Here is a 7,556-nt window from a genome sequence, read left to right as displayed (position 1 = left end):
GGGTCACATCACAAAAAGCCAAGGGCATGTGGCTTTTCTTGATCTCTTTGAAAAAGGAGCTCAGCAGTATTCCATGAAACTTGTGGCTTCATTCTGATTGTTGGGAGCATCAATCAGTTTAGGATTGGGTAGGCACTATAGTTCATAGTGTCCATTTGCAGAAGTCTCATTTAGATTAATTTCATTTGTTTTTGCTTCTCTTGCATTCAGTGATCTGCTAGAACTAATGCACAGTATAGCCCGGCTTTGTGGTCAGAGGGCCAATTGGTACCATCATGCCAAAGACATCTTACAGCATGTATGGGTGCAATCAGACAACTAATGGAGTGCTTACAGGGCTATGGTGTGTTTGCACATGATAGAAAAGAAGCCCATATAACTCCTAAGAGAGGTCAGTGGATAAGACCTTGCATAGGCTCTCAGGGGTGCATGGGAAATTCTTTATACCCTGGATTTTAAATGAATTAAGCCTGGTTTTCTCTCCAAGTGTCTTCTCTTCAGGTAAGTTTGAATGCATCCAATAGAATCTAAAATTTGCCTGGCAGTCATAGAAAGGGCATCCCCCAGCACATCACATCTAGAAAATAGTAGGTTTGGTTAATTTTAGTACGGATGCAATCCATTGTTTTGTATTCTTTCCCATGGCTGAGTTATGCTCACTGCCTCTAGGAATAAGGAAAGGAAATCCGTTGACACAGTACTCATTCTTGATCTATACTGTTGTGGAATCCTTTGAGGCCATGACAAGGGGTCTTTTCTCCATGGAACACAGCACCATAATCCCACTCCAACTTCAGATCTGAAGATATATGAATCAGCCACTCAGAAAGGATCATCTGGTTAGCATAAGTCATTGACAGGTTCTTTGCAGCGTCAAAGTCTATCTCTTCCTCTTCCTCCTCTTCATCGTCCATCCCCAGCTGTCCTCAGCCAATCTGCTTTCATTATTCCTGTAACCTCCAAGCTTGGACTTCTGCAACTCCAGAAATTTACAACATCTTTTGTCTTATTCCAAGAGTCTGTACTTGGACTTGTACTGTAACAGGTAAGGATAATGTGCCATGAGACATTCAGGTTTTGGAAGACTGAAAAAAATAATAGCTAGGGTTTGACTAATTGCCTCCTTTCTCTTCATATGCCCCAGCTGACAGGTTTGGTTTACCAAACATCTTCTGGCAGCACCAAAAGTGGGGTTTACTCAGAGTTTCCATACCTAGACCTTAATCCCTGGGTCCTGAGCTGAGGGCAAGAAGTGTGTTTGTAGGTGAGACCAGAGAAGGCCAATTTAACAACAGGAGGCCAGAACTTCATACCTGGCACTGGACCGTGTGCTGGCCCAGCATTGGTCCTTATAGACTGTGCTGCCCGACACTTTGATCAGAAGGAATCAACTTTGTTCTCTTGTTTCATCAGTGCCTGAATCTCTGTGACCACATTTTTGGTTTTCTTGGTAGAGACACTAGATTATTTTGTCATTTCCTTCACCACATCATTTTATAGATGAGGAACCTAAGGCAAAAAGGATTAAATGGCTTCTCCACGGTCATTCAGTTGGAAAGTGTCTGAGGTCAGATTTGAACTCAACTTCTAGATTCTAGGCCTTGCAGGCTATCCACTGTGCCACTTAGCTTTCCTAGAAGGAAACAAAGGGGTTGATCAAAGACTGCAAGGGAATGTGATAGATAAAAGAAGTTATACAGAATTTAATTAAAGGGGTTGTGGATGTTTAGTCTGAGAATGATACAACAGCTCAAGGGCAGTTCCAGGAGATAACTTAGAAGCTGTATGTGGCTCTGCAATTTACACCACATACCACAATGTGTAAGGAAAGCAACCTCTTTGGACCTCTCCTTCCTCATCTCTAAAGTAAAGTAAATCTCCTTGAATATAGATCTAAGTTCCTCTCCATACTTGAATCGATAATTGTTAAGTATTTGAAGTCCTGTCAGGCAGGAAGATGGATAAATTTTGTTTAGGTGTTGAATATTTTTAAATTTTATTAATTTTATTCTGGACTTAAGACATAAAACTAGCAATTACATAACCTAGCAGAATAGCAAAAAGTAAAGATGATTTTACATGAAACTGCAAATCTGTTATACACAATGTGTTATTCCTTTTACATTCTCTATATATTTCTGTTTACCAGTTCTTTCTCTGGATGCAGATAGTGTCTTCCTTCATTTGTCCTTTGTGGTTAATTTGGGAATTTTTAGTAGTAAAAATGACTTAATCATTCAAAGTTGTGTTGTTATTTATTTATTGTAATAATATTGCTGTTTCTCTATACACCATTCTCTCTGTTTTGCTAATTTCACTCTTCTTTATTTCATGTAAATCTATCTCTGTTTTTCTAAAATCATTGAGGGGACCATTTCTTATAGCACAGTAGTATTCCATCACAATCTTATACCATAACTTGTTCAGCTACTACCCAGTTGGTGAGCATCTCTGCAATTTCCAATTCTTTGACACCGGAAAGAGCTTATGTAACTATTTTTGAACATTTTATTTCTTTTTTTCCCTAATAAACTTTGGAAACAAACCTAGCGGTAGTATTACTGGTTCAAAAGATTTAGGTGGCTTAATAACCCTTTGAGCATAGTTCCAAAATGTTCCACATTTCACAGTCCCAAGTGGTTGTTGTTTCGTTGTGGTTATTTTTGCGGCTATATTTTCGCTGTTTTTGCCCTCAGGAAAAGAATTAATAGCAACTTACGAAAATTTTAAAAATATGATTAATTTTGGAAGAAAATAACTTACTAAGAATTAAAGTTATACCAAAATGGAATGGGATATCTTAGAATGTAAAAAGTTGTCCTTAAGGCAGATTTTCAAGCAGAGCTGACTGATCATTTGATGAGTATTTTCTAGTACGAGCTATTCTTTCTCCTGTTGGCAGGTGGGTTCAGTGCCCTTTGTTGCCCTTTCTAATTCCAAGATTATAGGATTCTGTGATGATCATGATGTCATGAGAACGATGATGATGATGATGATGATAAAGGCCATCAAGTTGTTTATGACAGTGTTGATTATAGTGACCACAGTGGTGAAGAAGATGATTGCAACCATAACACAAATAATAATAGTTATAAAGATTGCAATGAAAGTAATCATGAATTCATAGCAATGATTGTCACACAACTTCTTTAACAGGAGAGGGATGATTCATTTCCCAAAATAAGTGTAATACAAGGTATGATGGGATAGGGACAAAGAAGATTCAAGACAGAAACAAAAGATGAGGAGACAGATTTTTCTTAAACCCATTCACTGTAGTTCTGATGTTTCATTATGATTAGGTCATACCAATTTCGTTCTCTTAGATTCTCTTAGAGTCACAAATTTAGGATGAGAATGGATGTGACACAACAACTAGGTAACCTTTAATGATTTGACATTTAAGGATTTGTATTTTATTTTCAGATTATCTTTTAATTGTCAGATTTGGTCTTCTTTGTTAGCCTCCATCCTTCTTTATCTCTCTGCAGCATTTGGTAATATTAACCATATTAGACTATTGGATACTCTCTCTTCTCTCAGTTTTCATTACAGTATTGTTTCCTTCTTCTCTTTATATCTATTTAACCACTTCCAAGATGACAAAGCAAAATCCTTTTCAGTAAAAGCCTTCATATCCAATATTGTCACCCAGTACCTTTCCAATATTCTTAAACCTTGCTTCCTTACTATCCTCATATCCTTCTCTTTCCAGCAACACTCACCTCCATTCTGTTCTACAAACTTGAATCTCTTGATTCGATCCATCTCTTGAATCCATACATTTTCTCCAGATATCCTCCATGACGATAATGTCCTCTCTCTCTTTGTCTCCTGGCTTCTCAGGCTTCCTTCAAATCCCACTGAAAATTTCATCCTTTTTTTTTAACAGAAAACCATTCTCAACCCTTCTTACATGTTTTCTCTACTGATTCCTTTTTATGCTGTGAATAGCATATTTGTACATATTCATTGGCATGTTTTCTCTTCCCTTAGAGTGTGAACTCCTGAAGAGCAGGGACTTTCTTTTGCCTTTCTTTTCCTTCTCAGTAAATAGTACAGTGCCTGTCACATAGTATTTGCTTAATAATAGCTTTGCACTGCCCAACTGACTACTACTTCATAGATATCCTACTTCTCATTATTATTGTACCCCAAGGCTCTGTTCTAGTTTCTCTTCTTTCCAGTAGCATTTCTTGCTAAACTCTTCATTTTTCATGCATCTAATTATTATTTTATGGTTTTCCACTGTTGATGACTACCATATTTTATATACATGCACACATATACATAAATGTATGCATATGTGTGTATGTATATATATGTATGCGTATGAGTATATGTGTATATATGTGCATGCATAAATGCACATACAAAATACACATAAATTTTGTAAAGAATATGTACTAATAAACATATGACCACATATGTACAAATTTACTCCTTCAACATGTGGGAGTCATAATCTCCCTCTCTCTGCATTACTTCAGTATTTGGGGAGGTAAATGGTGAGAGCTTCATAGCTTAGCTCAGTTCTCATAGAAGACTGTCCCAAATACAAGTCCTAAACCCCTCTTTGGCTCAAGTCCCAGGTGCTGTGACTTCTCAGAATTTCCACTTCAGCCAGACCCACTGCACCATCCTATCTGAAATTTTGACTCCAAGATCACCTTGGCTCAATCTTCTGGTTCCAGTGAGAATTACTCCTAACACCTAAAACTAAGGACAAGCTGAAAAGAACAAATAAACACCCCTAGGATAGTTCCTCAGAGACAAGGTAAAAGAGAGGTAAGCAGTAAAGGAAAGACCTTCTCTCACTGGATCATAACTAATACTAACCCAGGGATTAAAGACCATGGATGAAGCAGGTTCCATGTTAGGTGGAGTGAGCATACTCAGGTCTCAGACTATCACATACACACACACACACACACACACACACACACACTCACATGAAACTCTAATTTCTCTCTTAAATTCTCCTCTTGTATCTCCAACTACCTGCTGATCTACTGATTGGATGATCACTCAGTATATCCCAAAATGAAAACATATTCTTTGCCCCAAAACCTGCTTCTCTACGAAAATTCTGAATATTTCTCTGAAGCACCATTACTTTCCATTCTCTGAAGTTAAAGATGTTATCATTAAAAGCTCTCCTTCCCTCAACATATTACTGAAATAGTTACCAAATCTTGCTTTTTTCCCTTTATATCTCTCACATATGTCTCCTACCTGCTCACACAACATCCACACAAACAAAATTGGAATGGTCTTCCCTTTGCCTCCATGACTCAAGTACCTTGACTACTTCAATCTATGCTTCACAGAGATGTCAAAGGTATCATTATACAGTGAAAACATGGTTATTATAGAGACATGATCAGAAGCAAAGCCATTTCACTAAATAAATTCCAGTGTCTTTATACTGCCACTAGGAGAAAATATACCCTCCCTGTGGTTTGCAAACATCTGCACAATCTGGACCCAACTTATCTTTTCAGCTTCATCTTACGTTTTTTCCCCTCTCACAGGGTAAAGTCAAGAATCACTAATCTCTCCATCCCTCCCACATGTTAATCCATCTTCTGGTTCTGTGTCATTGTCATAACTGAACGAGCATCCCATCCCTTAATTTTAGTGTGAGTGAGTTATTGAGTAAATATCAACAACGAAAGCATTTCATTTTATTTCTTTGCCTGTCCATGTATAAATCCTTGCATAGAATGCCTCAAGCACACTGAGGGGCATAGATGCTTTATTATGATTATTTTTGTGCATATATTTTGTTTCTGCATCCCCAGCAATTAGCATGATGCTTTATATGTAGCAGAAAAATAATAAATATTTGTTGACTCAAATTAAATTTCTAAGAAAGTCATGTACCAATTAATAGAAGACCTTAAGTATCAGAAACCTCTAACAACTCATATATCCCTCATCTTTCACTTCATTGAAGGGAAGTGTTTCTTTAAATTTCTTCTTTAGATCATGTATAATAGGGAAACATCTCTTTTACTTAAACAGTTGGTAACCATTGTTAGGGGTCAACTTTGCCTTAGACCCTATGCTAGGTACTGGATATACAAATATGAAAGTGAGACAGTACCTGCCCTTATGTTATCCTGGACTGATACAATGCTATAGATTTGTGATGTTATTAATTTTATGTGACTTGTTTTCCTTCTTCCACTTAATGGTGAACTCCTGGTAGACTAGTGCATAACCATATTCCATTACACAGAGTACAAAGTTTTCATTTCCCATTTGAAAAGCTTAGTGAATACGTGCTGTATTAGAATATTTCATTATTGGTAAGTTTCAATACCCTATTTAGTCTTCACACAGCATTTTGTTTAATCAGTTAAAGGTGTTGAAGAAACAGTGAAGAGAACATTACCTTTAATAAAAGAAGTAAATAATTATCAAAACAAAGGAAAGGAAAGGATTTACACATAAGAGAAAACTTTACATTTACCATAACTTGTTAGAAGTTGAAGGTGTCTTGCAAATCCAGTATTTTTTCTTCCTGGAACAGAGGAGAAATGTGAGAAAGGGAATAACCCATGAAATCCACATAATTACCTTAGGAATTAGGATGATAACTCATGACTCTTTATAAGTTCTCACACAAAGTGATGCGCAATGACTGATTATAAACAGAATATTTTTCTTTTATTTTACTTAAGAATAAATCCTCTAATGGAATGAATTGAATGTTTCCACGATGAAAGGAATTTGGAGATGTTGCTTGATCTTGTTGCATTGTTGTTGCATTGATGTTGCATTGAGCTCAGATACATAGTCTGGATATTGTATTTCCCAACTACTGCCTCACCCTGTACGTAAATGAGAACTACATAGTCTACTGGCTCTTCTAAAAGCTTATCAGTGGATAGAAATAAATTCCGTCTCCCTTCATGATTAAAGGGGATACAGTGGGGGACTATACCAATGGTAAAGAGAATCCTTTGGGTTTATAAAGTGGTAGTTTAAAAGCTACACAAGTCAAAATACGAATCTATGATAACCTGCTTAGCAAGGTGATGAAATTATTTCCAAACACTGAAATGATGAAGATTCAAAATTATATAACTGTATCATTAATAGTTTCTGAAATTCAAAATGACTACCACTAGAATGGGACATAAAAGGAGAAAATTTTTGATCAAGAAAAGTATTGGGAAAGGTGGAGTCAAGATGGTGGAGTGAGAGCAAGTACTCACCTAAGTTCTAAGACAAACTCCTTCAGATACCTCTACAAAGAAAATCTGATAACAATTAGAGTGGCAGAATACAACAGGAGACAGAGTGTGGCAGATTTCCAACCCAGGACAGACTAGAGGTCTATGGGAATGCATAGAGCTGGAGGAGTGCAGAGAGCATAGGTTGTATCAGCACAGACCCTTTGGGTGGTCTGAACTAGTAGCAGCGTTGTGTATTCTCAAACATTTCAGCTCAGGATGGGAGTCCAGTGGAAGTGAGTGAAAGAGTACTGCAGAATCCCAGGTAACAGCAGCAGCTACTGCTGAGAATTTCAGCTCACAAATCAAATG

At 37.1% G+C, this 7,556-nt stretch overlaps 1 pseudogene; it reads right to left on the bottom strand.

Moving 5' to 3' along the window:
• Window positions 1–223: 223 nt before the first annotated feature.
• LOC140520551 (snurportin-1 pseudogene) lies at window positions 224–1,063 on the bottom strand (annotated as a pseudogene).
• Between the last annotated feature and the right edge of the window lie 6,493 nt (window positions 1,064–7,556).

The sequence above is a fragment of the Notamacropus eugenii genome, chromosome 1 (assembly GCF_028372415.1).
Source record: "Notamacropus eugenii isolate mMacEug1 chromosome 1, mMacEug1.pri_v2, whole genome shotgun sequence".
Classification (NCBI taxonomy): Eukaryota; Metazoa; Chordata; class Mammalia; order Diprotodontia; family Macropodidae; genus Notamacropus; species Notamacropus eugenii.
Note: the sequence above shows the minus strand (reverse complement) of the source record. Positions and strands in the feature narration are given on the sequence as shown.